This window comes from Indicator indicator, chromosome 11, assembly GCF_027791375.1.
Source record: "Indicator indicator isolate 239-I01 chromosome 11, UM_Iind_1.1, whole genome shotgun sequence".
Lineage (NCBI taxonomy): Eukaryota > Metazoa > Chordata > Aves > Piciformes > Indicatoridae > Indicator > Indicator indicator.
Window position 1 is genome coordinate 14184701 of NC_072020.1, and position 25216 is coordinate 14209916.

The window sequence follows — 25216 nt, forward strand, 5'->3', positions numbered from 1 at the left end:
ACTTTCATTTTGCTAATACATTTTTTTTATTTTTGACCCAAAAAGTTATCTCTAAAGTCAGAATTTTGCTTTAGTCAAGCAGAGAAATAAATAGTCATATATAGATAAATTTCTGTTATTCCAGAAAACATATAGTCTTGTTTCCCTGAACTCTGGACAGATCAGAACAAAGAAGTCCTTTCTTTATTCATAAAGCCAGAAATTCTTCATCCTATCATCTGTCTGGAAGTCACCTCCTTGAGGCTCTTCTTCGAGTGACCAACCGTCTGGTTTGCAACTGAAGAGTCCTTCCTTATCTCTCCTTGTGCCTTTCCTGTACTTCTTTTTTCTACTCCCCACATTTGCAGCCAGCCAGGCAGAAAAGCCAAATAGTTCTTGATTCCTACAGGTATACATGCACTCTTCTTTTTCAGGACAGTGGCATATTTATGAGTTTTAGTTTAAGGCTCCCCAAACGTTCCTTATTTTCCACTCAATGGCAGTGTTTTTAATTGACAGAATTGCAAAACTGTCATAATTTGAAGAGAACTGTTTTCCACCTATTCCGTAGCTGCAACAAATTGTCCTTGCCTCACACATCCACGGGAACTGTACGAAAATAAAAACTTCCAAAATACAAATCCCAAATACTGTTAGGCTAGCAAAATGAAGCATATGACTGACACCAATTTTATTCTTGATCCTCTTTGTTTCAAGGTGGTTATTACTACAGTACCAAGCCTCTAAATCTGAAGACTTCTGTTCAACCCAGAATATCAGCAATGGGAGATTAATTTGCTGCTCTGTCTTGTCCATAAGCTTCAGGTATGATCTGGAGGAATCCATGTCAGCCCAAAGCAGAGTATTCAGCCTTCAAAACTATCCAAATACCTACCTGTGAAATAAATGTGCCCATTATACAAATAGCTAACAGGAGATTACCAGCAATGGTCATCACATCAATACTTCCAGATTTATGTGGCTTTCATAAAAGGGTCTGATTTCCCAAAGCTAGAGCCAAGCATGCCTTCTCCAAGGCTCCTAAGCCTCTGCCTCTATTTCTGAAGTGACTATCACCAGTAAAAGATTTTATTCTAAACCTACAGGGAACACTTTTTAATTTGTACCATTACATTCCCAATTCCCCCACATAAAAGGTCTTGAAGCACAATCATGCCTCCAGGAGGTTTTATTACCAGGAGATGCTAGGATGTAACAGAGGAAGGATCACTCACTATGTAGATATGTATCTGCTACTTTTATTTCCTGCCTAAATGATCTCCCACTGGTTATCCTTGAAAACTGAGTATTAATTTAAAAGAGTCTTTGGCCTAGGTTTGTCTGGTATTAATCAGACAAAAATTATCAGGGGGTTGGAACACCTCTGCTATGAGGACAGACTGAAGGAGGGGAAGTTGTTCAGTCTGGAGAAGAGGAGGCTCCAGGGAGACCTTAATAGTGGCCTTCCAGTACCTGAAGGGGGCCTACAAGAAGGATGTAGAGAGACTGTTTACAAAGGCCTGGGGTGATAGGACAAGGGGCAATGGCTTCAAACTGAAGAGCAGATTTCGATTGGATCTTAGGAACAGGTTCTTTACTATGAGGGTGGTGGAACACTGGAAGAGGTTGGCCAGGGAGGTGGTTGGGGCCCCATCCCTGGAGATATTCAAAGTGAAGCTCTGCAGGGCTCTGGGTGGCCTGGTCTAGTTGAGGATGTCCCTGTCTACTGCAGAAGGGGGTTGGACTAGATGACCTTTGGAGGTTCCTTCCAGCCCAGACCATTCTATCATTCTATGATTTTCTGTACTTCCCTAAGAGATCTGGAGACTGAACTAAAAAGAAAAAAAAAATCCCAAACTATTCTTATCACATGACAGTATCCTGTATGTTTTTCAGACAAATGGATTCACAAGCATTGATTAACTTCACTACCAGATACCTATTCACTTCAACAACCTACCAATATAAGCATTAGGTTGATGCTCACTGTATATGAGCCAGGGAGGCTCTCAAAAGAGCAATGGCCTGAAGAAGACTGCTTCATAGAGAAACAGCACAATTGCATGGTATGTACCAAGCTTGTATATTAATTCTCAGACTAGTTAAAGTTTTAAACATTTTTAATTTCAGATTCAGTCACTTTTTACCTATCTACTCCTCTTTACCACCACCACTCCCTCCACCACATGGTAAAGTAGTCCAAAAAAACTCCAAGCAACAAATCAAAAAGATTTCTTTTCCGTTCAGTGTCTGGTAACAATATACGCATTGTTTGGGGTTCCTTTATCACTTTGTGAATTATTTATGTCTTTAAAGATAAACAGCAAATCTAGTATTGGTATATGAGATAGTCTAGTGACTTTATACCACATACAGATAGTACAAAATGTTATGACAATTCAGCGTAATTCTCCCTATCTGACACACAAAAAGGCATTTACTTCTTCAGGCTTCATCATCCAGAGACCCTCTCTTATGGCTACATTTGTAAGCTGTCTCTGGACGACCGCAAGGTGTGCAAAAAGCTTCCCGCTTTCTACACAGCTGTGTAAAGGCTGCTCACAATAATTTCTTCTCAGAAAAGAGAAACCCATTTATTCCTGGATTACCAATTCTAGGAATCTAAAATAAGAGAAAGTAGGCCCAGATCCTACCTACCTTTGCACTAGCACAACAAACAAGGAAATTAATTTGGAAGTGTACTGCACATGTACTTGACTTGCTGTGCTTCTACCCACAGCAGCACTAAAGACTTGATCTCTCTGGTTTTACCAGTTTGTTCTCTCAATTTTTTACTATTAGAATAAATATTCCTGTCAGCCAAGTCATTTTGTAGAGTCTCCTACAAACACAAGCATCACAGGGCCAAATGATTTTTTTTTTTTATTTATTTAAGAGATCCTTTTTCACCTGAAAGAGTATCAACAAACCTAAAGTTAGCCAAATGGTTGCACTGTCAGTGGTAGAAGTGGATGCCAAAAAGGGGGGAAGGAAGCGAGCAGGGAAAGGAGAGTAGACAGAACAGTCCAAAAATCTCCATTTTAAAGCCTGCCCCAGACCATGTAAAGCTGGCAGTGCATTTGTTTAATCCCTCTAGTGCTTCAGTGGAAAAATCACAGCAGGCAGCTGGATGCAAACATCCAAGGCTGCCCTTTCTTATGCTTTTTCAATTTCATGCAGCCTACTGTCATACTTACAGCATCTGTTCACTTCCACAGACAGCACTGCACATTCAATTCAACTCAAACAGTTAAAGGAAAAAAAGCAAAAACAAAGGTTCGAAGGACAATGAATAGCCAGGACTATTGGAATTCTGCAGGCATGGGACTCCCAATCTCAGCTTGCTAAGAAATCTCTGCTGCAGAAATCAATTCAATTGCTTACAGAGTTGTCATATCTGTCTACTTCCACCTGACTAGCACTCAAATTTCAAAAGGTTGATCATGCTGCTATCAAAGACTGATTGTGCAGGCAAAAGCAGTATTATTATTGCAGCAGTGTAAGTTCCAGTAATGTAGACCTGCAAGGAAGCCTTCAGGATGTAATCGTATGGCAAAACACAATTTCCTTTTTCAATGACAATTAGTTTTTTTCTCAAAGAAATATCTAAACATTGCAAGGGTCAGCTCAGTCACAAACCTCTTTGTTTCATTTGATGGTCCTCTGAGGAACTCGCAGATATAACTCGCTAACTTTTAAGGAAATCATATTAGGGAGCAAACCAGTACAAATGTATTGCTGCTTTTAAAAATAATATTAATTGTATCTAGCAGCTTCAACTGAGAGCATATTTGATTTTGGTACAGTTAAAATACTCACAAATATCAAAGAAATCACTGCTCCAAAGAGCTCTCAGTCTCAATAAATAAAATGCACAAAACCTGGAAAATGAACTAGTAGTATTATCCCTTTTCACAGAGACAGAATGAAAGCCATAAATCTATGGTCAATAGCACCATTTTTTGGGGGTGTTTTGTTTTGTTTTTTAAAACCAAACCAAAAAAAACCAACAAAACAAACCAGAAACAAGATCAGGATTAGGCACAGCCATTTTTTTCTTTAACTAGCCCCAGATGTGATACAGAAGTTCCACTGGCTGTTGAAGAACAAATAAAGTTTGATCTCAAAGATTTGCCTGAACACCACTCAAGCATGAGTGCCTTCCACATCCTGTTTCACACACTTTGCTGCACAGCCATAATGTCTCCCTAACACTAGGGCTAGAATTTCTTATTACTTAGAGTCAATGAAAATAAAAGTATTCTTAAGATGCTGAAGTAACAGTTTATTCAGTCCCAAGGAAAAAAAATGGCATTTTTTTCAGTGCCACAGTTACAGTAAAGGAGGAAAAAACAGCAAGTGATGTAAGCATAGATAAAAATTTATGCTGTGTTTTGGAGTTCATAAAATAAAGCAAAGAAGCCCTAGGATGTATTTTACACTGTAAATATGTATTTGAAGTTACTCACTCTAATGCATAAGTAAGTTTGACTTGAAAATAAGTAAATAAATATTAAAAATGTTTCATGTTCTGAAGTGCTTATTATAAATATTCATCAGGTTGGTGAAGTGTTTGCATAAATGATGCATTCAAGTTAGATTAAAGAAAACTTTGGAGCATAAATGGACGCATAAAGCCAATGGAGGCATAAACCAAATATGCTCAGCAGAGAAAACATATTCTCTCTTTCTGGCCAAAGCTCTTGGGTGAATATGTTTCTACAAACTTAATACCTTCACCATTATCACAAGTTAGGAAAAAAAGCCACCAGGTAATACTCTTATTTACCCAAAGGTTATCTGCCAATGGCATTTTAGGAGTTTCCCACAAGACAACACACAGATTAAAGAGACAAAAATAGAGACAAAAATTGCACATGATTGAAAACAGAAAACCCCTTAAAACATTCAATCACTAAGTGGAGTTGGAAAGCTCAAAAAGGTTTCAAAACCTCTTCAATTTCATAGTGGTTCTTTGATTAAAGATACAGGAGTCTAAAACCTAAGATGCAAGTGTTGTCCATCACGCTTTTCAGCTGACACCACCAAGGCACCCTTTTATCCTGCTGGCACTAACACTTCCTCTTTCACTTGAAAGTGAAAAAGAAATAACAAGACATTTCCCTCTGCTGCAAGCTGAGAAATACAGCTCTTCACTAATCAAAGAGCTGTCAATTCAAATCAATAGAGCTCCTTTCTTGGTTAATGCTGATCATGTCTTCTGACAATCATTTTGTAAGAAACTAGCTTCTACTGTACTTCACTGTTGGTAGCTCTTTGGAGACAAGTCTATTATGCAGAAAAGTTTTGTCACAGGCTCCATCCAGCACACTGATACCTAGGCTAATCTACTTCACTTGGAAGCACACCCCTTCGTTTTTTGGCCAGCTCCTCTTCCAATAGATTGTATAAACTCTGACAGTAAGAGGTAAAAGGTGTATTCTGGAGCTTTCAAAGCAGCAGGATTTTTAATTAACTGACAAATACAAAACTGATGCTGTCATTTATGCACACTGTAATGGGTAGGACTGCAGAAGAATAGCTGGGGACAGAAGACATATGAGTAGAGTGAAATCCTTAGCATTTAAGAAGGAATAGAAGAAAATAGCTTGCCACTGAATCTTGTTTTATTAACAGCTGCTATGGAGAAAAAAAAAATCACTCCTTTTACTTGTAAAATATGTCATAATAAAAATAAATTTTGTAACATTTCATAAAACTACTTTAATGTAATTTCTTTAATTTCCAAGTAAGATCCACACTATTGATATGGTTGGAAATAAAATCTAGAACAAGCCAGCACCTAGCTAAATAGACAAATATATTTTAATGTAAAAATATTTTGCTTATAGTGTGTATGAAGTTACAATCCCACACACAACTAAACACCAGAGAAAACTTTCAAGTACTCTTCCACAACAAGTCCAGTTTGAAGACAACATTCACTGCAATTTTCTTAAAGAAAAATCTGTCTTGATCACTGCTTCACTGTGTCTCCTTCATCTCGGTGTATTTTATTTCTGAATCAGCACTGCTGTCCTTGAAGCTGTACATCTAGTGATCATTTTTCGTTGGGTAAAAAAGAACCCAACCCTTTCTCTGAAGCTTCAAGGTTTGTTAAAAAAAAAAAAAAGTCACTCTTACTCCACAATTCGAGAGAGATAACAGCCCATGGATTAACTCTAGGTAGAAAACTATACTATTTTACTCAGAAATATCAGAAAGAACCCTGCATAATTACCTTGAATAACCCAAGGCCTGCAGAGTCCTATCTTTCCTACATTTGCAAAACAAGTGAGTTTAACTATTGAGAGTGAAACAAATCTCACACTAAGTCCAAGCAAAATGTGCACAGCACCACCTATTTCATTAACTGGAAAATTCTTTCCATCTCTGGTACTTTTTGCCTGTCTTCATTGCAATTTCAGTCTACAGACATTAACTCACTGAAATGGACAGAAAACTTGAAATATAATTTAAAATAATTTTTCTGACATTAAAAAAAAAAGAAAACTAATTTAAACCAGAAGAGAGGTCAAAATGAAATGTGGTAACTCTTCCAGTACTTGCTGACTGCCACCAAGATCTCTATGCAATCAACAAAACGTGTTCTAAATATCTATTAAAAACCAAGTAAGACAAAACAGAGCAAGATGGAAGTGAGGTGTATGGGATGGCAAAGCTTCATTATTGAACATTGGGAATGAACTCGTCTACTATTATGTAGTGAAACTGGATTGAAAGAAGAGCACACCCTGTGTACCTTGCAAAAATCCAGAACAAATCCTCACCCCAGACACTCTCACTAGGTTGTTGCAACAGTCTTTTACTCTAACTCCCCCACCAAAGCCAAGGCATCTGACCACTTCCTAATCATCCCTTTGACAGGAGCCTGATGAAGGAATTGGAATTTCCCTTCTCAGTAAAGAGACAGAGAGGCTATTGCTGTAACTGAAATGTAGTGAAGCTACAATTCACATGTTGCCTGCTCTTTGTGTCTCCCCCACATACTTTATGAAAGAACTATATCTGGATTTAAAACCAGGATGGTTCATCTACTAGACAATGACGTCCACTTCAGGCCAGTTTTTGAGGTGGACTAAACCAGACCTCGTTACAAACAGGGAAAAAATTAGCTGTTAGCTTTTTTAGAACTATGAGCTGCATTCATGCCACTATTTTTTTCACTACTGTAATGAACCTATTTGCATGGAGGCTATTTGTCAATAAAGAACTCTGAAATAAGCATGTCTATTCTGTGCAGTAAATTACCTGCATGTATACGTAACGTGTGTGGAGGACACTCAGGGATATAAAAACCCAAAATAGGACTGAACAGAGGGGAAAAAAAAAAGGACTTCAGTCCTACATTACAATCTATGTTTCATTCAGGTGAAGGGAAATCTTGACTTTGATGCATTCTACTCCCAAAAAAGATCTACAGATCCCAGTCATTACTCACATTTAGAAAACTACTCAGGCAATTCTACTGTACACATTACCATTGGCCACTTTTGAGTTCATCTTATATTCCAAGACTTTTTCATTTGCAAGTGTGCGTTAGCATTGTATTATGCGTATGCAATATATACTTACATGAGTGACTTCTATTTGATTTAAATTCTGACTGAATTTGTACAATGAGGTGTGCTGCAGTGCTTCAGGCAGGCATTTGGATATTTTTCATGATGATCAGCATTAGGTACTTGCAATTACTGGGGTGTTACCCTATATACTTACGTATTTTAACCAATATTGCTAAAGCTGTAATTGCAGGAATTTCTCAACTTTACATTCAGCTGCTAAATTTTGAAATGCACATGTCTGGGTATCTATCTGTGTAAAACTGCATATGTACAGGAGGTTCCAGACTTTGGAAAGGAACCCTATCATTCATGTGCTCCAAATGGTAATCCAATGACAGCCATCAGAAAGAGATAATTACAAATTATTCCCTGTTTCTGCCGTGTCCACAGCACCAATTCATCTGCAAGGTTCTAGCACTGAATTACAAGACTCCATCAGAACATGATACCCCATGACCCAGATGACTGGTGTGATAAGAAATGATGGATGCTGCAGTGTATCTCACTCTGCTTTCCTTGCTGCTGGCATACATAAATTTGCATCAGCATAAAAACTATTGCAAAACACACACCAGGCCACTTCTTCATAAGCAAGAGAAAACAGTTCATCTATTCACTAGATGAGGAGGAAATACTATAAGCCAAGTGGTGGACAGAAATCAGGATGCCCCAAAGCCTTCCTGGAATCCTACCAAAGGAACTTTGGTGTGGGGAAACTGCCCTTCCACAGACAACCTTTTCCAGTCCCTCTGGATCTGAATGAGCCACCTTAAACAAAACCTTAAAGTGCTTTGCTTTTTAAAAGAGTGTGTTGGACTGAGATGCTTAACCATAAAGACCAGCTCGTCTTTCTTTTAAATCCACAGTTGTGCCCACTTAAGAGGCACCAAAGAGGCACCGTGGTTTTCTTTTAAAGATTAAAAAAAGAGAAGTGGAGAAAGAAATATATCCCCTTATTTCCTTAAAATTGCTAGTACTTCAGGAGCTTCTAAAGCACTGGACTGTTTTATTAAAATTGCCTCTTAGTAACATTATAGTGTTGCCAAAAAGTACTGCTCACTGCAGCAATTGAAAAAGTTACTCTTTTTTCTTAGGAAAGCTTTGAATTGTTTAGTCTGTCCCCCCAACAGTAACAAGTGAGCAAAGGGCATGTTGTTAAAAAAATAAATTAAAATGACTAAAAAGCTTAGCACAATGGAACTGGATCCCTGTCTTCCTCCAGAAAATATATCTAATATCACATGTCTATTCAGAGTGGGAAGAAGGGATTCCCCTCAGCAACCTCTGCGAGAGAAAAGGGAGAAGAGAATGCAATTGTTCCCTAACTCATTGTATGTGTCACTAAGCCGTGATGCCAGCCACATGCTGATTATCTCTCGTGTTACATAAAGTGCTCTCCTGCAGTGCCAGTTGCCTGCCGTGTGGTCTGTATCCTATTACACCAAGTGCTATCCTGTACCACCATGTGCTGTGCCAAAGCACTGTTCTTTGCCACCACGCTCCCCATCTTAAGAGCTCAAATGCCCTTTCTTTCCATGTCTGCTTCTGCCCACATCGTAAAAGCCACCTAATGATTAAAACAAAACAAGAATACTTCTCAATAAACAGAGAAACAAGAACACAAGTAATTGTTGCTCAGGAATCCAGGATGATATGAGAAGCTGTAGAAAAGATCCTGTTGAAAGTCAGAGTTGCTGCGCTGTCCTCTGCAACGTGGACATCGCACCTACACACACCCAATATTTATGGGTCACTCTGAAGACAGCGTTTTATCTCTCTCAACGTTTTTCTAAGGCAGCCCTCAGATCAACTGTACTGCTTAAGATGAAAGCACCCTTGGAGTAAAACATGCTCAGAAAAGCTGTCTCTCATGATGTATTGCAATAACACGTTGTCAAAAGGCTCTGTTGCTCCAGTGATCTGTAAACATGTTGTATCATCAAAACAGTGCAGGAGTGATGATGTGTTACTGGAAAGATGGCAGCAGCATAGGAGGAGCACATGTAGAAGCAGAGTTCACCTGACTATAGGCTGACAGCCAATTCACACAGTACACTACAACAGAAACTGCTCTTTTGGGTGGCCTAGGGGAAATCAAACTGTTAAATCAGCTGCCCTGGCACTCCTGTTTCTGGCAATTGAAGATGGCAAGTCATACATGCACAAAGGTAAAGGTTAGGCAAAGGGTTTCCCCGGTGGAGGGGAGATGAAAGAAACACTGAATTATCAAATTTTTGCGAGGCAACACAAAATGAAACCTCATCTCTCAGGGCTCATGGCCTTTCCTACAACAGCATTTTGTAAAGAGGGACCAACAGCCAGCAATGCTATATATTGTCCCTTGAATCTTTTTATGAGGTTAAGAGGCGTTTTAGTATAAATAATTCAGTTTGTTATTTTAAAAGTATTTGTCAGATCTCAAACAACTTCCTTTTATGTCTGGCAACATGTTCCCCAAATACCAATGTGATCCATCTTCAGATGCGAAGAAATTCCCCAAACTAGATAAGGCAAAAATAGCTCTGCCTGGTCCATCTCACTTACGTATGGGCCAAGGTTAACTATAGGAATAAGGTTTCAACCTTGCTGAATCAAACAACCTCACTCCCAGCCTTTAGTTTACACAGAGGAACTGGCAGAAAAAAAATATTATTGCCTTCATCCAAACCCCACAGCAGAGACTTTCCATTTGTTACCAATAGCTTTGAAGTGGGACAAAATTACTCAGTTTTTGTGCTGTGACTCTCTCCTAGTGTGATGCAAGAAAACACAGCGGCTGTGAAGACAGCTTAATAGTAAAAAACCAAAACACTACAAAACCAGAAAAAAAAAATCATCAATAATACATAGTAGCCTCATGATGCACAAACAGTATGGAAGTGATTTCATTTTTTTTTAAAGTTAAAATAATGCAAGTAATGTGTCTTTTCTAGGTAATTTTCCTGCTGTAATGCTCCTTTTTTTTTTTTTTTGCACTGTATATTGTGTCATATTGTAGTATACATTCTTTATTCCCCTGCGTCACATCCCTAGGGTCAAAGGTAGAAGATAGAAAAATTCCTGGAATAATATCCCCAATAAATTACTACTAACTATTATAATTCAACATGGGCATATAAACGGCACTTTAAAGAAAATTGAATTTGTTGGAAATTAAAGCAAACCTGGTGTTACTTTGAACAAGAGGCTCACTGATTGTTTTCAGATTTCCATTATAAAATAGGCTTTTTTGTTTTATGTGTTATATACCCTCTGAGGAAAGGAATTGTACCTCAAAACATATGGGCGTTCAGGATCCTTCTTTTTAAATACAATGCTCCATGCTCATAAAACTCTGCTTGGAAGCCAAGGAATTTATAACAAGGTGCATAACGGCAAACCTGAAAGAAGGCTAAAGATGAAGAAAAACAGAGCCTGTACTCATTAATTAAAATAAAAAAGAAAAGAGCACAGAAGTGAAAGTGACCTTAATATGGGGACAAATATCTGTGGTTTAATTCAGTGACGCCTTCTCGCTATCTGTGGGTGTAGGGGCACTGAAACGCGCATGAAGACAGACTAATAAACAAGTTTATTTTGTAGAGCAGGGATATTGTTTTCAGCCTACTGCATGGTGCTTTCACTTTACTGCTGTAACATATTACACCAAGATCATGAAGAAGGGACTTTGTTACCTGGATTTTAGAGATTTTTTTTCTGCACAGCTTTTCTTTTAAAACACATGTTCTGATAAAACAACAAAGCTTACACATCCTATTTTACGCAAAGTGTTATATGAAACTAGAATGCTGTTAAATATTCTCTTACAGTTTAAGCCACGATTGAGTGTGCCCCACTGGGATTCAGTGTATGTCCTGGGTGTGTCTCAGTCTCATGTATCAAAGCACCTGTGAAGTGTGCATACAGTCCACTACCGGACATCCGGGATAAGCTTTTTACAGTTGAGGGAATGGCTCATTAATTTTACATTACATTCATTTTTGGTTAGGTTTATGCAGCTTATCCTTTTATTACAAAATTACTTCCAATGAGAGGGAAGAGTATAGAAAGGTGAAAGTTATCATTGTTGTACAGAACCTTGTGTTTTCTATTACCTAAAGGAGTTATTTTCCCTTTCTCTGCCCTTAGCTGTACTACTATGTCTATGGCTGTGTTCTGCATCCATCCTCTCACTAAAAGCTGAGACCAATATGCTAAAGGAGCAACAGTAGTTACAGTTTAAAAGGAAAATAGTACCTGCACTTCGGAAGAAAAACAGTAACTGCAGGTTAAAAGAAAAATAGTTGCAGTTTAAAAGGAAAAACAGTAGTTGCAGTTCAAAAGGACAACCTAATGAGACAACAAACAGCAATCAAAATTACTGTCCCTTAAAAAGGGTCATGTCCTGTCTCTACTTCTGGCTCTACTATCTATTCCATTCTCTTACATCAATACCTTACAGATGAGGTCAGGATTCCTCTCATGTACAAACTTAGTCTGATGGAGACATGCAACCTTTGCATGCATGACCAAGGTGAGCATTGCTGTGATTTTTGTAAGACTCACCCAGTCAGCCAGAGTGTAAGTGCTGAACAGTCAAAACCCACTTCCAGAATCTGATTATGTTTGCAAATCCCTTCCAATATTTCAGATGTCTGTCCCCATTTGATGATCCTTCTGGGCCTGGCAATCACCATTTTTGCTGCAGGCCTAAGAGCAGGTGGAGAAAAGGAATTGGAAAATGCTTCACTTCAAGGACACTCAAATGGCACAAAGGGACTAGTGACTAGTAGTCTGCCTGCATGCACAAACAGCTAGTTTGTCCATGCAATCCAAGTTCACAATTAAACTGCACGCACAACAGTTTTATGAACAATACTGGACTTCACAAGTTTTAGAACTTGGGCTCTGCAACTATAAAATTATACACTTGATATATATTAGTAAGTACAGTAAATAGAGTATAATTAGAACAGAATACAATGTACTATTTTTCACTGCTTTTTATTCTTACTTCCCTAGAGCTACAAAATGAGCTTCTAATGAGCCTTGGGTAGTCGCATAAATAGAAAACCTAACGTTGTAATGCCTGATATTGATCTAAACTGCTTAGATATGTTTTGTATTACACCACAGAACAGTGGTTTGTTCATGGAATGGAACAAAATTTCATGTTACTCATACTTTGGCCCTAGGCATGCATGTGTTGAAACCATAATCCCAAATGTATTTCAGAATATGTTTGGACAACCGAAGTTGCTCTGTGAAAATGACCCAAAAGGAAAAACCTCTATCCATTAAAAACACAAATTACTGAGACCTCAATGTTTAAGTGTAGCCTACAGCACATAAAGAATAATTTCCAATACACTGCTTATTTTCCCAGTTAAAAAGAAAGAAGACAAGAAGGATGTATTCAGGAACCATATAGGAAAGCTGTAAACTAGCTGTATACGGGTACACATTATACCATTCTGTCCAAAAGAGACAAAATATTCTATGCCAAGACAGGAAGCCTCCTTACAAAAATGTCTTCAAACGTTACTGCACAGATATACACTGATTTCATATTGATGAGTTCTCCCCTAAGCTTTCAAGCAGCCATTTTCACTTTCTCTGTGGGAAGAATAACATGCAAAGTCAGGGAAGAGTACTGACTATAGCAGAAAACGTTTTCCCCAACTCTAGCAATTCCTTAAAGATACTAGGCAGACCCTTGCACAGGTAGCGCAAGTGACATTATCCTCACAATACTCCTGTGAGGCAGATGGATAACAAATAGACACACAGATTGATAGATTGATGTACAGAGATTTAAGTGAATTACCCAGAATCCAACAAGGAATTTGCTGCAATTGAGAAATAGATCCAGGTAGCTCAAGTTCTTCTCCAATGTTTCAAATACAAGACATCCCAAAAAGTGGTGCTCCTTTAACAGGTAAAAACTAATGCACTCATATTGCTTCTAGCTGTTTATCATTTTACCTGGAGAAAATGAAGCTTCAGTATATTCTTTTTGTAGCCACTTAGGTGCCTATTTTATGCTGGCAGACCAGGACTGGAGCTTAAAGCCAAAGAATAAAGAGATTTGAGAAGGTTTAGACATAAAAGATACATTCCTCAAAAATGGGTTTTTATCCATTACCTGCCTTTCCCAAACCAGGAACCAAGACAAAGCAGATTCCTATTGTCATTACACATTTGGATTAATACTTTTGATGTTTTTACTTCCTAAGAGTAATTCAGGGAATAAGAAGCCTTTTTGCTGCCCATATGAACTTAACTATACAGATGACTAGCAAAACTGTTGAGATTTGATTGGAAACTCACAGGGCTTAAAAAAAAGAAGTCAAAAAAAGTCAACAGCTCGTCAGAAAAGATTTCACATAAGACAGAATACTGTACATTACAATGAGCAGAAAGTTACAGTGATTAACTCTATTGTATTTTTAAAACATGAAAACGTCACCAAAAAAAGTGAAAATATTCCCTTAAAATTAAAAAGCCCTTTTTGGTAAGAACTCCATATCGATTTAAATGCAGCACCATTTTACATGAAGTTGGTTGTGAAAAGGGATTTTCAGCTGGTCTTTAGTGGAACTTATGCTTGTTTTAAGGCCTTTTGCATAGCCAGAGGAGTGTAACGAGCCTTGATGTAAATGAAATTCTGTTCTTTAATGTGCACGCTCCTCAAAGTAATAAAGATTTTATTATTTTAAAAGTTATGTACACCCACTGTGCAATATCAAATATGCATGTTGTAAACACAGTGGACCAAGTTCAGACATGATGTAAGCATGTGTAACTCGACTGACTTCAAAGGGACCACTTGTGAAACAGAATACTACTTAGCACAGCTATGAGCTGCAGGATCCGTGCTAAATAGTCACATTATTTTAAATAGAATTTTTTGAGCAGTATAGTGTTACACAACATCAGAAAGTAAAGCAGAACTGGGCTGTCAGTAATCTATGGGGTCGAGTATCAAAAGAATTGTTTCTAACTTCACACAAGACACAAAAAAACATTTCAAGCAGACTGAAAAGAGCAGACAATGAGAGTACAGAGATGTCATTTCAGAGTAAAAATAGCCATCATTGCTTGTAACAAGAAAAGGCTAATAGTTCACCTAAATTGATTATTGTGTAGTAAGTGCAAGGAGAAAATAAAAAGGACAAGGAGCAAGGCCTCACCTGGGTCTTGGGAGATAGGACCATTATAGGAAAATTACAAGAAAGACCAGCCAGAATATTCATACATGCACTAATACACAGAGCGCAGAAGACCAGGCAGCAGGCTGCTTTGATCTTGTGTACATCACTTTGCAAAACTGCATTCACTCTAAGTTTTTAACTCACATCTGCTGTACCATCTTGATGTATTCTTATGAATCCAAAGTGCTTTTGGAAAAAAAATGGACTTGTAGCTTGCAACATGGCAGACACTAGTTACTTTCTCTTTTGCCTTATTTTTCGTTAAAGAAAAACTAGGACATTAGATGATTCATAACCAAAAAGATGTTTCATCATGGATCATCAATTTGCAGACTTAAGAACTTGAAATCAAATGGAAAAGGAACCAAAAGACATAGTCCAAGAGAAACGACCTTTCTGAAATAAATACATGGGACAGAGCTTCTGACTTTCTAGGCAGATGAGCCTCATCCCAGGTCTTGTCATTTCAGAATTATTGGCCAATGAAGACTTCAGCTGGCAAAGCCACATTTGGGAAGAAGTTGTTCTGACTTACAGGACAAATGCACACAGGCTTTTTCTTGTGAAAGTTGAACAAATGATTGCACCTTTTCAAAATCCCATCACAATCCACAATCACTGTTTTGTTCAGAAAAACCTCCAGAAGCATTTTATATTGTAAATTTAGAAGTTTCAAAAGCAGACGAATTTCATGAAACAAGGGAGGGCTTATTTCTTTCAGCAACAAGGGAAATGCTGCAACTGTTCTTTTCTCTCAAGATGAGCAAGTGTCTGACTTGCTGCTCCTTTTCTGTCAAACAATATGGTGACAGGAATAATCTGTGCCCTGGGCAAGAATGTGAGAAAGCAGGATTTGCAGCCATTTTGCAACTCAGTTTGAAAAAAATCATCTAAGAAAGCTTCCCAATTTAATATCAGATATGAATCTTAAAGTAATGTGAAAAAGAACCACAAATAAGTACCCATAGAAATACAAAAGGCTACTTTTCAAATGCCAAATGTATTCATAGCTGAGAACAACCCTAAAGGATCACACTGCACTGGAATATACTCAGACAGGATAATTCCCAAAAGGTGTCAAATACCAGTTCATTTTCAAATAGCATTTATTAGCCTCCAGAGGAATACAGCTGATGTAGTTTTTGAATTTTGCCCAGAGCACAACTCTTCTTGTTTGAACAGACATTTGGTTCTCCCCGTGCTTTGATGATATCCTGAAATTTGTACAACTTGCTTACTTAACTGTATTTTTGCCCAGCCAAGGACTGCAAGAGCAAGCAACGTACAAAGCAGTAACAAAGCCATGCTTCTAAACACTGATTCTGGGGATTCAGTAAATAATGGAAGATCATTTTGACAGGTTTTGTGCTTTGGGAATGTGCCAGAGAGCACCTTCCATTCAAAATGAATACATGCATTATTCAGGAAAATTTGACACTGCTCAAATAACCCCCATATGAGTAGTTCCCCAAAGACTCATGTACTGATGAGTGTATTAGTTAAGTCTTTCACAGCAGCAAGTAGTGATGTTTAAATCTTGATGAAAAAAATACCAGCCATCTCTGGGAGACACTAAAACCTTTATCCAATAACTGACACCAGCTAAAAAAAGGATGTAGCCACATATATACTTGGCCCTTACAAAGCCAGCCAGGAAATAAAAGTTTGATGACTTTTACATTGGTATACTTATATGACAGTGTTTTTTTGGTGTTTGGCCTGTCCCAAACAATATAAAGGGTCAAGCCTCAAGCTGCCATAAATTAATTATTCCAGACACTTCCAGTATCACAGCACATTATTCAATAAATCAAATACATCCATAGCCTGAAAGATGTTCTAAAATTATTCTGTGCATGTAGCTTTGGGGTGATCACACAGAAAGAAAGTATGTGATCATTAATCAGTTGATAATTAGAAGGCTGAAACAGACCAAAACACATTTAATTTTAAATTCTGTGTAATTATTAGTTCAGATCTGCATTACAATGTGAAGGGAATTACTGCTGTAATTGGAATCCTTGATAACAAAACACCTACTTGGAAACATTAAAATTAAAAAAAATCTAAGTATCTTTAAATGGCAAATTCTTATCTCTATATAATCCAGCATGCACCTATTTGCCAGGGTAAGATCATTTCATTGTACTCTCATGCCAATACAAAAGCTTGCCTGTGTATTTAAATGTCTTTGAAATATCACAATATTGAATCCGACAAAAAGCTATCAAAAGGAAGCCTGTTATGCAGAATTTTGTTACAAATTCAGCGTTGAATAATTTGCATAATGTTTTACTTTTCCTGCAGTCTTGCTTAAAATAAAGGTGTCAAAAGCATTCCTAGCTTTTGAACAGAACGTCACTGTTTGTGCTTTTGCTCCTTAACAGCAAGGAGTGAAAGAAAACCTGGCTTTTCTCTATTAGGTGTAATTCCCCATGCTCTCTGTCTTGAAGGAACATACTAGGGGGTGGGGTACGAAATGTGATTTTAAAAGCTTGACTCAAAAAAGAATTTAAATTGTACCTTCCTTTTAGCCTGATGATTGTGCCGTAACAGGAAAGCTGAGGGTGGGCAGGATTTAATTTGTGTTACTCGACTAGCGAGAACAGCCTTCAAAATCACGACCCCAAAACCCGAGCAGCACCAAGGGGATCGGGCAGAGGTCTGGCATGGGAGGAGGTGGAGGGCACTGCCCAGCAGGGGGAGCTGCCAGCAGAGACTCCATGCCCACCCTTGGACCTCGGCACCCATCCAAGGCTTCCGGGTGCTTCAGAGGCCTCCAGGCCCCTTGTCCGCCACTGCCCCTGGCAGGGAGGACTCAGTCAGTCCCCAGGCCTCTGCCATGGCAGGAGGGGAAAGAAAGGCAGCCAAGGAGGTCACTCAGACAGCCACAGGTGTGTGAGGTGCCACAGGTCTGATGTGAAGGAGCACTTCAGCTGAAGTTCTGGCATACAATAAGTTATGTGCCCTTGTAGCCGAGGCAAATGGTCTCCTGGAGTGTATTAAGAGTGTGGGCAGCAGGTCAAAGGAGGTTCTTCTCCCCTCTACTCTACCCTAGTGAGACCACAGCTGGAGTACTGTGTCTAGTTCAGCTCAAGGGGGACATGGATATACTAGAGATTGTCCAACAGAGGCTACAAGGGTGATAATAGAATCATAGACTGTACTGGGCTGAAAGGCACCTCTGAAGGTCATCTAGCCCAAAGCTGCTGCAGTCCCTCAGTATGATGAAGGGACCGGAACAGCGGTCAGGTGAAGAAGGGCTGAAAGACCTGTGGCTGTTTAGTCCAGAAAACAGAAGACTGACAAACATTAATAAAATCTCCTGTAAGTATCTGAAGGGTGTGTGTCAAGAAGGTTGTCCCAGTCTCTTTTCAGTGGTGTCGTTTAATAGGACAAGGGGCAATGGATACCAACTGGAACATAGAAAGTTCCACCTCACCATGAGGAAAGCTGTCATTACTGTAAACATGCCAGAACCCTGGAGCGGGCTGCCCAGAAAGGTTGTGGAGTGTCCTCTAGGGACTTCTAAGATCCATCTGGATGCATTCCCTTTGTGACCTGCCCTAGGCAATTCTGCTTTGGCAAAGAGGTTAGACTCAATGATATTCAAAACTGCTTTCCAACCCTAACCGTTCTATGATTCTATGATGCAGCTGCTTCCTTGAAACTAATTTTGTAGCCTCACAACCTGGGACTGAATACAAACAGAAGTGAAAACTAAGCAGAAGAGTTTTGAAGTCATCTGACCATGCAGCTAAAACTTCAAAACTTCTTGCTATAAAAATACCTAATGAGCTGTAACAATGGGGAAGACAAAGAGAACAGAATGGTGTGTCCTACCAGGTTCCTAGCCTGCCTTGCCTCCTGCCAGATTCTGGAAAAAGTAACCTGAGATTTTGTCATAACTACTAGCATATCCCGGATCTGTTTATTGCTTGTTTTCCGAATCATGTCATGTGTGCTGCTTTGCTAAAGCAAGTACCAATTTCAGAAGCTCCCCAAAACTCCACATTTGAAGAGCTAACACGCTGACCCATTAGCCTTCAAGTAAACAAAACACCTCTAAGCGTGCAGTAATGGCTTACTTGGAGCCAGTTCTGCCATCCACTGCAGTTTAACTCTCAGCAATTTTCTTTGTTTACTGAAACTGGGACAAAAACAATTGACAGCAATCAAAAGTATAACAACAGAAATAGCAAAACAATTATTAGATTTGAGAAACTACAGGAGAAAATAAAATTCTGAAGTGCAACTTTAGGAGATAAGGAAATTTGTAAAATTCAGCTTGTTTGGGTTTAAAAAAATGCAGTTTGGAAATGTTGAAATCTACAAAAAGATGAAGTATTGTTCAATGTAGAAACATCAGAAACCTGGTCAGGTTCAAACACTAAGAGGGGTTGAAAGCATAAATCTAAGGTGCAACAAATCATGCTGCTATAAAATGTTAGCAGACATTTGACTTAATTCCTTAACCATAGAAATATATTTGCCTCCTTTCCCTTTTGTATGTTTATATTACTAAAATCTTGGAGAAATTAATCCTATCCACTCAGACTATCTTTGTGGCAAATATAGCATTCCCAACAGCTGGAAACCCAGCATTCCTCCAAGAAGTAAACAACAGCTAGAATAACTTGAGCCCATTCTTTGAAACAGATCATCCAGAAAAGCTTCCACTTTTTAGGTGTTCTGGGGAATATTGGGAGATACATCCACCTGAGAACCTGAGCAGTAAACCCCTGCATACTGGAGACTGGCCATTCAGTCAACTGAAGTTACATACTGTGGGCAAATCCATACCACACTCAAAGAGAAACTGGAGCCTGTTAAAATCCTACTCTGGATACTGCTAACAGTATAGCAGTAGCCTACACCAGACACTTTGAAAGTTCAAGAGCCAGTCAGTTTTTCTAAGTTCCCCACAGTCATTTATTAAACAGTTAAATGCTATGTTAATACACGCTCTGGCCATATCACCGACTGACCTGTTAATGCTCCATGGCATTAATGACTCCATTTGGTCTCCTGCAATCACTTGTAGCATCTTTAAGCAGTACTGTCAGAAACTTCTCTATCACATCTTTAAACAAGAGGTGACCACAGGAGATGATCGTCTCCTCCTTTCCACTCCAACTCCATTGCCATACCCTTTCAGAATATATAAGCTTCTAGTGTCTACAGCTCAGGAGACATGTAGCAATGCAAACTTTCCTGTGATGACCTTTAAAAGTGACTCCATTTTTCCCCAGCAAAGACCATGTTTAAAGGTGAATTACTATTACAGGCAAGTACAGTAAATGGATATAATGGTAAGCAACCCCTATCACACAAATTTACTCACAAGAAACTGAGAAAACTGCATCTGACAGGAGGCCCTCAAGAACCCACTCTCCCACTGTGAGAGTGGGAAGCCTAAAACTAGCACATCTGATGAAGGCTGGAAGAAGATAAAACAAGGAGAGTACTCACTACATCACGTACAAGCAGCGAGTATTGCAGTAGGTGAGCATGCTGGTTATACAACACAAAGTTTCTATACCACTAAATCCAATCCTCTGCTACAATAAGCAACCATGTATGGAATCCTTTTTGTACTACATTAAATGGAGACTGCAGACTAAGTGACTAGTGCTTCTTGCATAAAAAAATAATAGGGAATTATGGTGAATAGTTCCCTCTGAAGGAGTATATATGAGCTGCAAAATCTAAACTTACAGCTGGATCCCACACATGGTGTTAAAAAGGAACAAAATTCTCTTCTCTCTCACAGCCCTCCCTTCATTTCTTGTGTACTGCTGCAAATGCTAGTCACAGCTTGGCCTGTAATACAGATAGGGGAGAAAACAAAAATAAAAGACATTAACTCTTCTAAGCAAAAATCAAGGGATTTGCAGTTGAAATGAGAAATAAATCAGGTCTGCATGTTCTTGTTTACACGAGGAAATCATTTTCCTGCAAATAAAAGCTGGATATTCTTAGAAACACACCATAACAAAACGATGGCAGAACAATAAGAATCTCAAACCTGCTCAGTGATGGCTCATTCCCTAACCTGTGCCTGAATTAATCACACGGAGTGAACGCTGGACTGAAATGAACCTCAGGAGAAAGTTGTAATAAAATGAATCCTGATCCTCTGCAGTAACAAAAGAAAGACTGTGAGTGGATGATCATATCATTTGATGATAAACTTAGTAGAAACTTCAGGTATTCATCCTTCTACCAATACTGGCAATTTTTCCTTTACAAAGAAAAGGCTTTTGAAATCTTTTATTAACAGTGTGTGTTGGGTTTGCTTTTCTGTTTTCACTGGTTAAAAAAAAAATTATTTAATCATTTCTCTACAGACTCTCAAAACATTCAGGAAGGGTTTGGGTTTTTTCGGTGATGGTGCAATTTTTTGATGAATTTCTTGCCCTGCTCTTATTTGGGGAGCCATACAGATACATTTAGTTGTATAAGGAATACATCTTATCTTCTACTTTACAGACAGTATTACGAGATAATTGATAAAAATATAGTGTGCATACATAAACACCACCTTAACATTTCCTTATATTGATAGGTTGGACTATGGAACAAGACAGACAAGTTGTTTTCCACCTTTGGTAGTGATTCAGTAACAAAACGAATTTGCACTTTGCTCCCAGTACTGCGGAGTAACATTTATTTAAGGCAAGTGCTTTACTTAACTGTGTTTAAAAATGATGCAAACAGCAACTGACTGAAAATAAGTTGATCAAAAAGTCCATACACATTTTATTTATAACATCTACAGAGCTAGAAGTCAGTCCATGGCACTGACCCTGTAAGCTGGATTGCTGCAAGCAAATCAAGAATGTATCTTTAATTAAACATTCTAAATTGCCATAAGCAAAGACATAAGGACAAAAACTTTTGCCCTAATTTTTTTCCTAATCTTATATTTTGAGGGATACTGATGGATCTCCAAGTGTTCAGGTCTCTACAAACTCAGCTATTACTGAAGTGCCTACACTCATACTGAGGGGGTAATCTGTACAACTTGTTTTTTGAAAATTTCTGCTGAAATAAAAAGCTTACTTTGAGATCTGCCATCCTGCATAAAGGTCAAAACCTCTCACAAGTTTGGTAGTATTAAAAAGTCTACCTCCTCACTATACTATAAACAGGGAGAGGTAAAACCAAGTCCTCAACTGGAGGAACCACTGTTTTGAATTGCAAGACTACAGCTCTTTCAAAGGAAGCGCTGCGTTTCAGTCACTTTTTGCAAATCATTGATTTCTTGAGGAGACCAAGTTGCCAGGTTGTTCTAATAATGATACCCAAATAGATTTGCTTATTTTCCCAAATACTCTGGAATCTATTGTACAATGTACTTCTTTCAAGAGATTTGCTGTGGATTTATCATTTAAATGCATCGTAACTAAAATACTAAACTCTCCCAGGATTCAAGACAGAGGCGGAAAAACAGCATGGATCATATTAACTTAATTCAGAGAAACGATGTAAAAGCTCCAGGGATTAAACAGATGCATGGAAGTTCTGTCATAAAGTCCCAAAGCAGATTTGTGCTAACAAGATTCAATTTCATACCTTGGGATGTTTGAGAGTTGATTTTGCATGCCTCTACTGATGGAAGTGGTCTCCTTGACTTCAGTGGGTCTAACTGCTTGAGCAACTATGACTCGTGAGCTTGCATACAGAAAGGTACCTTTATAGAGCATAATAAAATATGCCCAACTCTAATATATATATTTAACAAGAGCCCTTGAGGAAATTGAGATCAGAAAGACTAGTACAACAACTGAACAGCAATAGGAATAAGCCATGAAGTAAAAAGAATGTGCAAGCAGGAATGTTGAAGACATGGCTCATGTTTGAAAAACACCACACCAACAGGAATATCATGACTTAGATAAAGGGGGTACTGCCTGCTATTTGATGAGATTAAGCTATATCCATTCTCCGTGAAGGAATCTTTGGAAATTATCATAACTTCATCAAATAATTACAATCCTAAACCAAACATCTTTCATGGCAATTTGTATTTCAGGAAGCAGATAAAGTCATCTAATGTGCTAGCATTATCCATGTAAAAACAACAGCCACATTTGCCTCAGCGGCTAGAGGCTTTTGCAGACTGCATTCTGAATGAAGAATTCAAAGGTCTTGCTGCCCATCTCAGTGGAGTTAGACTGGATGTGCACCTGTTAGTGCTAGTCTGGAGCTACAGAGATATCTTTAAATCATTAACATTCATGCATATTATGATTAATAAATGCTAACTGGAATGAAAATACACCCCACTGTAATCTTGAATTGTACAGCATCGTTGCTGGCATGTTCAGCTGTTCTGGGAAGTCCTGGATAACAAAGAGGGAAAAAAGATATCCAGGTGAATTAAGGGGCACAGCCTCTGAAATGTTGTTACACCTCCCAAAGGAATGCATGTACATCATGCAGACTTCTACCTTGCATGAACTCTGTATTTGCATCTGTCAAAGGCTGAAGTGAAACCTGGTAAGAAGAAGTTGGACATTTGTATTTCATCTACAGCTTACATCATTTCTGTCACCTCATGGTATATAAATTCTAAGAGAATTGAGGTATTACACAAAATGGGTTGCCATCAACTACTCTGTAATCTTGCTAAACCAAGAAGACAGACCATGAGCTGACAAGAGATAGGAAGAAGCATGGGTATAATTTATGAGGACTTTGGCATGATATGTAAATTTCTCCAAGACTGGCTAGACTCTTGCATGCTTAGGAATGATGGAATGCTGGCTTCTCTGAGGCTGGCATAGATTATTTCAGTTATTACAAAGGCCAGATGGTCTTCATTACTTTTCATCAGCTATGTGGTAGGCCAGAACTTCCTCAAGGCTTCAAATGCTTTCTCTGTGACTGGCCCAAACCACGTCAACAGAGATAGGCTCGCGATCCTTGTTTTTAGGTTTTAGCTTTTGCCTCCTTGGTCACAGCAAGATACTCCTGGATTCTGCTGAATCTGATCAGAATTTTGAAGGCAGCTGGAGGAAGCTGGAGGAGTTTCAAGAAAGTCTGTTTTTTGTAAGGAACACTTTCAGATATTGTGATTTGGTGGCCATAATTATGACTAAAAATCTCAAATTTGGTGCAAATTACTGAGTAAAGCATTCACAGTTATTTCAGGACTGGCTACATGTAGGTTCACATGCAAATGCTGCCTGCTTGGTTGACATCCATTTAATGGTACCCCAGTAACTAGCTTCAACATGTCAGTCCAAGAATGCTCCTTTCCTCCTCATTGTAGAGCAACGTAAGAAGAGAGGTGATTTTATGTTTTTTTTTTTTTCCAGTTTTCTCTTGGATGAGGTCTATAAGCTGTTTCAAGATGAAGAACAGAAAAAAACGAGTTTTATTTAAAGTGATTATAGTAGATTTTCTACTAAATACCATGACCATTGCTAAACAGACTGATGAATCATGTCTGCTACTGATCACTTGTTTTCTATATACTCATGAAAACTTTCAACTATAGCAGATTTTTGAAGACGATCTTTTTTTCTCTCTGTATTTTCACACAGAACAGCATACACATGTTTGTATTATAACAGACATACTTTCAAGCTAGAAACAGTTTTAGCTTTCTTATGCCAGTATAGAACTGTAGTGAGTTGGTGAGAAATATTTTAACACAAGAAATCAAACTGTGTGACAGAGTACTCCAGTTAGATCATTCTCATGATGAAACAGAAAGGCTTAGAGAGAAATCTGTACTAAAATAATGAGTTTGTAAATTAATAGTGATTGCTATATGTCCCTTAATAGCATCTGGATCACCTGAAATTGGTTTAAATTTTTTTAAAAGGGGGGGGGGGGGAAAGGCAAATTTTACATAAAGCAGTAGGAATTACTGCCAGTAACTTCTGAAACTCCTGAAACTCCTGTGTAACCACTCTGAATTTAATTTATTGGGACTTAAAGGACTTCACTAGACTGAAAACAGGAGTCGATGCATGAATTTAATATTTACAAAAGGAAAAGATTCACTACAATCATTATTTATATGGTTTCTTTGCTCTCCCAGAAGCATATGTCCAACTCAGGCTGTAAATGGTAGCAGACTTTCTCAAATTAGAACATCAGTTTAGATGTTTCTGCTTATTTTCTCAAGCCCAAAGAAGTAACTTGCCTTTAGAGACGGAGTTCTTTATGTTATTAGCTAAGTTTCAATCACGTCTAAAGACTTGCCTCTTTGGCACTGGATTTTCATATCCTGTTTGGTTTTGTGCTGGTTTTTTTTGGTGGTTTGCTTTTCCGGGAGTTTTTAAAGTACTACAACATGTTTGTAGGAAGGACAATCAGTAAATGGGAGTGTCTTCAGAGGACACCCTAGATACCTGCTTCATGCACGCAGTCTCTGTAAAATGTACCCCATATGCTAATTCATATCCATGTATTCACCTGCACATATCGAGAACACCAAGC

At 38.4% G+C, this 25216-nt stretch overlaps 1 protein-coding gene across 1 annotated transcript in view; it reads right to left on the reverse strand.

Annotated features, from left to right (window-relative positions):
- SUGCT (succinyl-CoA:glutarate-CoA transferase) overlaps nucleotides 1–25216 on the reverse strand; it is a 308741-nt gene that overhangs the window by 110344 nt on the left and 173181 nt on the right. The window lies entirely within an intron of this gene.